Here is an 8,706-nt window from a genome sequence, read left to right as displayed (position 1 = left end):
GTTATGGATAATGAGGTTAAGGTACTACTTTTGCTAGAGACAAAGAAAAAGAATAAGTTTATTATATCGAAAAACTCATTAGTTTTCCCTATGACTATGGTATCAAACTTATGTATAGGGTTTATAAACATCCTCTTCCGGTGGCATGAAACTTGTGCAGTGGGTTCACAGCATTTTTACAAAGCTCCTATCATAAAATGCCAAAATCATCAATGGAAAGGCATTCATCGATTTCAGCCCTCAATTTCAACTTTGACGCACAGCCCGTCCAATAGTTGGGGTTCATTGGTAACCCAAACTTTAACACATTGGCACAACATTCTGTGAGTGTTTTTAATCTCAACTTTTGAAAATCGATGTTCTATGCTGGAAACACTTATACGATTATGCCATCAAGTTACACCAGTGGGGAATCCGTAAGTTATATTTGTTTTAACGTAGGGTTTACACGAACAGATGATGTGCTCTCTACTACCTGCACCGACGAAGGGACATCCAACTTTAGATGTGCAGCTGGTGTTGATAACAAACAAAGAACTGAGAACGAAGAGGGATCTGAAACCAATAATGATCTAATCTTGGAGGCCAGGCCAGATGGCTCAAAAATTGTATTATTTTTTGAACTATACCCCGTTCTTTCTAAACCAGAAGAGAGTGGCTATGACAATGATGGTCCGGATAATATTGGAGGAACTCATACTAATTTCACACCATATGTAACTGTATAACACCCCAAATTTAGAGGGTCTAAAATTTTGACATATAACAGTAAAATAGTCTATCTAGCATAGTGTTATTTGCCTCAAATGATTAGGCGTATACGTGTATACATATAGTAACCGCCATATGAGTTAGTAAAAAATTGATTTTATAACATTCTACTATATTAAGGAAAATTCTGTGTTAAGAGATAAAGGGTAAGTATGGAATGAGTATTCGCCAAAAATATAGTATGTATGGTTTGTATGGAATACTGTACTAGTTAGACTTCAAATAATATGGTTAGAAATCAACTGTATAACTTAGATTAATGAATATGATGAAGGGTACTTATTTATATTTCTTTCGATAACTGTAGGCCATTAAGAAGGCAAATTCTGAAACGTATAGTACTTGTTAAATTCCACTAAGTAAGTTGAGTCATGTTTATATGTAGGAGATGAGTTCTGAAAGGGTTCTTCTTTCTTTTTCCTCTTTCTTAAGTGGTATTTACTGATACCTTTCTTAAGTCTGAATGTAACTTACATCGATGATTTAAAAGTTATGGTTCTGTTATGATCAGTGGTTATTTCACATCAAGGTAAGTATTTCAACTCTACATGTTAAGTTTTGAATGAATAAATTCGTGTGTGGTAATTGAGCAATGAGTTGTAAGTATAAGGTTTCTGCATAAGATTATCAGCAATTTATATTATAAGTAATTTGTATGTACAAGAGTAGTAATAGTGGAATTATGTTTCCAAGTAATGCTTAATGCTTGTTCGAGATGGAGATCTGAATCTAGAATTTTGAATTATAGTAAGTGAAAATCAAGTGAGTCTTTACTCTAACTCCTACATGTGAACAATACAAGTAAGTAATCTAAATAATGATGAATTTTAAGTAATTAGTAGACGAGTAAAACATTAGAAAGATATTGCATGTGCAAAGATAATATGTACAAAGTATTGCAGGAATAAGAAGTTGAATGATGAGTATGCAGGTAAAGTCCAATATGGAAAGGTCTGAATTAGTCAGGTGAGTTTCTACTCCGACCCTTGCATGTATACTATTCATACTGAAGTATATCTATATGAAAGTGATCAAACTGGAAACTGAAAATCATGGATAGTATAGTATGAATATGATACTTATAAGACTATAGGAATAAAATTATGTTTAAATTAAGATAAAAGTTATTCTGCTTGAAAATAAGTTTTATTGGATGCATGAAAAGTGATATGAAATGTTGGGTCTGGAATGTGTATGTGTTCGTAGAGTTGATAAAGTGAATCGAGTCACCGTGGTAGTAACTAAGGAAGTCCATTGGGACAGTAAACTCGAACTCTAATATGAAATTTTGGAGGAAAAAGTTCATGTCCATGGCACACTTTAGAAAATAAATGTTGAATGAATTTTATCTAATGGGGTTCTCTGCGTGTCCTAGGACGATGATGGGAAAACCTCACTTGATGTGAGTTTAGGCAAATCCATATCTCAAACACGATAGTCTTGAGGTGCCTAGATGGCATCCTGTTAGCCTTTGTGGTGTACTCTGAAAGGAATACCTTTGTGGCGTATCCTGAATGGATTACTTTTGTGGCGTGTTCTATATGAGACTTTATGGCGTATTCAGTATGGCCCTCTAGTGTGCTTAGTTAAATCAATGTGTTATAAGTTATCAGTCAATCGTATGTTAAGCATTGTACAAGGTTAAGATATGAATGAACTTTAATGGACCGAAGAGATACTAGGTTGAAATGGTATAATTTTGTAAGGATATTTTGAACAAAAATGTGAATTTAATGGTTCGAAGAAGGTTTCTACCAATTGCGTATGTGTTCGTCTATGAACTATGATTGTATACGTTAATTCTAGGTTAAATATATTTATGAAATGATATTCTTGTTGCATTGGTCTTCGAAAGATAATTTGCATAGACTTATGAATAATAAGAAAGAAGAAAATCTGTGAAGGATTGAAGTCATCAATTGAATACAGAAATGGGTACAGATCAAGGCTTGGTAGTTAGCGTGTTTACAGAAAGGAAAGATTGAATTTAGGGAAAGTATTCATCAAAAGCAAATCCATGTGACTGAGACTGAGAAGATCGCTATGATGAACTATCATATGCTTTATCTAAGTATCAGCTAAGGTAAATAGTGTTATCTCACTAAGTTCTTATGAACTTATTTGTGATATATGCTTTGTTTCAAGTTTGAGTATTGTGAGGCATATCAGGTTATTATTGTTAGAATTAAGTGACCCAAATTCTTATTTAAATAAAATACGATGAAAAATAAAATAAAAGTAAAATCCATATAGAACTAGACTTCTTTTATTTTATTTTAGAATAAGGTTTTAAACCTTATTAAACTCCATCTATTTTATATTGATTAGGATAAGGTGTTTCAATCCTACTAGAATATGGCTTTGCAAGCCTATAAATAGACATAGTCTATTCCTCTTGTATTTGAGAGTAAAATTTTTCGACATAGTGAATTTTCTTCTCCTCGCCTGTGGTTTTTTCCGAAAGGGTTTCCACGTAAAATTTATGTGTTCTTTATTTTTATTTATTTTATTCTATTTTATTTTTCACAAATTGGTATCGAGCTTCCGGTTATTCATCTCGATCACGGTAATGGCGTCTTTAAAGTATGAAATTCATTGTTGGATCGCAACACCGATTTGCGTTGTGGCAAATTAAGATGCAAGCGTTCTTGCACGATGGATCTAGAGGATGCCCGCTAGGATAGATAAGATGCCTTTGACATTAACAGATGAAGAGAAGAAGCGTAAGGATCGAAGGCATTAACACAATTACATCCGCATTTGTCCAACGAAATTTTGCAGGATGTGATGAAAGAGAAACCGCATTGCATTATGGAAGAGGCTAGAACAAATATGTATGTCGAAAACTCTAACAAGCAAGTTGCATATGAAGCGGCGTCTTTATGCTCATCGTTTGGAGGAAGGCGCTGTCAGACACGAACACTTAAATGTTGTTTAAAGAAATTCTCTCAAACTTGGAGGCCATGGAGGTTCAAGATGATAAGGAAGATCTAGGGTTGATTCTACTTTGTTCGTTGCCCTGCCTTATTCAACCTTTAGAGACACGATTTTATATAGCCATGAGTCTCTCACAGCTTGATGAGGTTTATGATTCTTTAACCTCGTATGATAAGATGAAGCATCTTGTGGTTAAACCCAACTCTCAGGGAGAGGGTCTCATTGTTCGTGGGAGACAAGACCGGAATGTTGATGATGATCGTGGTAGAACACAGGAATGGAATCCTCGTGGTAAATCTAAGGGTAGATCGAAATCTTCAAACAGAGGTAAAACTTGCAACTTCTGCAAGAAGAAAGGGCACATTAAATCTGAGTGCTATAAGCTACAAAATAAGATTAAAAGGAGGTGCGAATCAAAAGGAAAAAAAACGTAAAATTCCGGTGAAGGCGATGTTGTAGAAGACTACAACGATGGTGAACTTCTAGTTGCTTCATCAATGATTCTAAAGTAAGCGAGGAGTGGATACTTGATTCAGCTGCACCTTCCACATGAGTCCCAATCGGGATTGGTTTACAACTTATGAAACGAAGATTCAAGGTGTTGTTTTGATAGGAAATAATGCTTCATGTAAAATCGCAGTGTTGGAACAATTAAAGTTAAGATGTTTGATGGAGTTGTCGAACACTTAGTGACGCGCGGCATGTTCCGTAATTGAAAAGAAATTTAATTTCGTTGAGTACTCTTGATTCAAAAGGGTACAGATACACAGCTGAAAATGGGGTTTTAAAGATTTCCAAAGGGTCCCTTGTTGTGATGAAAGGGCAAAGAAAGATTGCCAAGTTATATGTTTCTGTGGTTCTATCATATCGGTGATGCAAATTGCCGCTTCCTCTTCCTTGTCAGATGATGATATTACTAAACTTTGGCATATGCGCCTAGGGCATATGAGTGAGAATGGCATGGCAGAATTAAGCAAAAGAGGACTTCTTAATGGGCAAGGAATTTGCAAACCGAATTTCGTGAGCCTTGTGTTTTGGGAAGCAAAGAGAGTTCGATTCACTAGAGGAATCCATAACACGAAAGAAACGTTGGAGTATATCCATTCGATCCGTGGGGCCGCCCAGAGTGCCTTCGAGAGGTGGAGCTAATTATATGCTAACCTTTATTGATGATTTTTCCGAAAAGTTTGGGCGTTCTTCCCAAGCGTAAAAGCGACGCGTTTTCCACATTTAAGTCTTGGAAAATTATGATTGAAAAGCAGACGGAAAACAGATAAAATACCTCCGCATGCATAATGGCTTAGAGTTACGCTCGATGAGTTTAATAGATTGTGCAAGTCGAAGGGATCATGAGACACTTGACGATTCGTCATACTCCACAAAGAAAACGGCGTTGCGTAACGAATGAACGAACGATCATGGAGAAGGTTCGATGTATGTTGTCAAATGCCAACTTACCAAGTCATTTTGGGCGTAAGCGACCTTCATCGCATGTTTTTGATCAACCGATCTCCATCCGCTGCCATTGAGAAAAAGACTCCACAAGAGGTATGGTCCGTAATCCGCTAATTATTCGATTTAAAGATTTTTGGGTGTTCCGCGATGCTCATGTTGATAATGGAAAATTGGAACCGAGATCCATTAAATGCGTTTTCTTGGTTATAAAGTGGTGTAAAAGGCTATAAGTTATGGTGTCCTGAAAATAGAAAAGTTGTGATTAGCAGAGATGTTGTTTTGATGAAACCGCTATGCTACCTAACTTATCTCTTAAAGACTCTTCCAATAAAGAAAACCAAAAGCGGTGGAGCATCGTTAATACGTAATCAACTCCTCAAGCCAAGACAAAATTGAGAATAGAGTTGCTTCTTCACCGCAATACTCTATCGCCAAAAACAGGACAAGAAGAGAAATTAAACCTCCAAAGAAGTATGCCGAGGTTGATCTAGTTGCTTATGCTTTAAATGTGGTGAAGATATAGATGCTAATCAAGAGCCATTTAATTATTCTCGAGGCGATTAGTGTGAAGACTCGTAAAAGTGGATGTTTGCTATGCAAGAGGAGATGGAATCACTCCACAAAAATGTAACATGGGATCTTGTAAAACTTCCTAAAGGTAAAAAGGTCATTCGTTGTAAATGGGTGTTTAAAAGAAAGAAGGGACTCAGGAGTTGAAGAACCCGATATAAAGCAAGGCTTGTTGCAAAGGGTTACAATCAAATTCCGTGGAGTGGACTTCACAGATGTGTTCTCTCCGGTTGTTAAGCATAGTTCGATTCGAGCTTTGCTTGGTATTGTTGCCATGCATGATTTGGAGCTTGAGTAGTTAGATGTAAAACCGCATTTTGCATGGAGAACTTGAGGAAGATATTTACATGCAACAACCGAGGGTTTTATAGTCTCGAAAAAGAGGACTATGTTTGCTTCTTTGAAAAAGTCCCTTTACGGTTTGAAACAAATACCAAGACAAGTGGTACAAGAGGTTTGATTCCTTTATGACTTCTCATGATTTCAAAAGAAGTAGTTTTGACAAGTTGTGTCTACTTTAAGAAAAAAAAGAATGGTTCTTTTGTGTATCTACTTCTTTATGTTGATGACATGTTGATAGCAAAGAAAAGATAAAGAGAGATAAGAAAGGTTAAAGCCCAACTAAGTGAAGAATTTGAGATGAAAGATTTAGGACCAAGAAAGAAGATACTTGGTATGGAGATTCTCGAGATAGAAAAGCAAGTAAATTGTACCTAAGTCGGAAGGGTACATTGAGAAAGTTCTTTGCGGTGTTCAATATGCAGAGTGCTAAGCTCGTTAGTACTCCTTTAGCGACCCATTTCAGACTTTCATCGGCCTTATCTCCTCAATCGATAATGAGATTGAGTACATGTCACATGTTCCATACTCTAGTGCAAGAGGATCTCTCATGTATGCTATGGTTTGTTCACGCCCGATTTATCATATGCAATCAAGGCAGCTTAGCGATACATGGCGAATCCTCGTAAAGAATATGGAAAGCGATTCATGGATTTTAAGATACTTACGAGGCACTACTAATGTTTGCTTACAGCTTTGGAAGAACTAAAGATGGAGTTATAGGGTATGTTGATGCTGATTTTTTTGGAGACCTTGATAGAAGAAGATCTCTCAAAGTTACGTCTTTACAATCGGAGGTTGTGCAATTAGTTGGAAAGCCACTTTGCAAACTACACCGCTTTGTCTACCACCAAGTTGAGTACATGGCGATTCATGAGGCTTGTAAAGAAGCTATTTGGTTGAAGGGACTATTTAGTGAACTCAATGAAGACCTTCAAATCAAGACAAGATTTTGTGACAATGAGTGCCATCTTTCTTACAAAAGATCAAATGTTTCATGAGAGAACAAAACACATTGATATTCGGTATCATTTTGTTCGTGATATTATTGCTCGTGGTGATATTGTTGTGAGCAAAATTAGCACTCATGAAAATCCTCGCAGATATGATGACTAAGTCACTTCCTATAACCAAGTTTGAGCATTGCTTAGACTTGGTTGGTGTTCATTGTTAAAGTTAAACCCTTAAGGGGTTTTTGGAAGAGGTGAAGAACTTGTTTATTGAAAGTTCGCGATGAAGAACTTGTTCATTGAGAATTTGTGTCAAGGTGGAGATTGTTAGAATTAAGTGACCCAAATTCTTATTTAAATAAAATACGATGAAAAATAAAATAAAAGTAAAATCCATATAGAACTAGACTTCTTTTATTTTATTTTAGAATAAGGTTTTAAACCTTATTAAACTCCATCTATTTTATATTGATTAGGATAAGGTGTTTCAATCCTACTAGAATATGGCTTTGCAAGCCTATAAATAGACATAGTCTATTCCTCTTGTATTTGAGAGTAAAAATTTTTCGACATAGTGAATTTTCTTCTCTCTCGCCTTGTGGTTTTTTTCCGAAAGGGTTTCCACGTAAAATTTATGTGTTCTTTATTTTTATTTATTTTATTCTATTTTATTTTTCACAATTATGTATACAGTACTGTGGTGGTGGCATATAGTATTTTGTGTTATTGTGTTGGGTTGCCTTTAAAAGTTTGTTTCTTAGGGTATTTTTGTAAGGTAAGGGATTGTATGGAAAAGCTTTGTAATAAATTATTTCAAGTACTACCATTTATTTGTCTTATTATTTATGTCTGCGAATGATCGTGAGATAAAGCTATTAGACATCCACATAATAAAAAAAATATTTATAACATTCCCCATTGGATGTCCATTGGTAGATAACGTGCCTCCTTAAAATCTTATTAAGATAGAAACTTTATGGGGAAAAAAGTGAAGGAAAAAGAGTACATTTATCTATAATACACATTAACATGCTACCTCAAAAAAGCCTTACCATGAAAACTCAATGGGACAAAACATTGGTAAAGAAAAAAAAAGTGTAACACATATTTACTCTCTCTCATGACTACATCACATGATATCTCATATTTTATGTATTTCATCTTGAATGCTAGCTTTTCAAATGATCACTTGAACGTATTTGCTAAGCATTTATATCACCATTCTTTTGAAAGTCATGAGTGATGAAAAATTTTGAAGAAATATATTCTGATATCTTCAAGAGTTTCAACAATAATCATAACAAAGTTTGACCATGATCTTTTTATAAAAATACAAATAGATATTTTGTATCATTTTATAATCTTCCTTCAACTACTATTTACTGAGTCAAATATATCACAAATGTTCAAATAATTTCAATTCATATAAATTTTATGCAAACATATTGAACAAATTTATAGAAATTTCTATATGCTGTTATCATTTTAAATCATTCAAGGATTTTAATATAAACCTCCACTATATAGTGATTCATATAAAAGGTTGTAACAACAACCATCAGACGCATGTCAAATATTCTATGAACTGCCAGACTAATAAAATATCTAAAGGTTATTGCATCCACCACAAAATAATATTATATATTTCATAATCAATACCAAGACTTAGAGAAAAAATCATTTT

This window comes from Gossypium arboreum, chromosome 1 (assembly GCF_025698485.1).
Source record: "Gossypium arboreum isolate Shixiya-1 chromosome 1, ASM2569848v2, whole genome shotgun sequence".
Taxonomy (NCBI): domain Eukaryota; kingdom Viridiplantae; phylum Streptophyta; class Magnoliopsida; order Malvales; family Malvaceae; genus Gossypium; species Gossypium arboreum.
Note: the sequence above shows the minus strand (reverse complement) of the source record.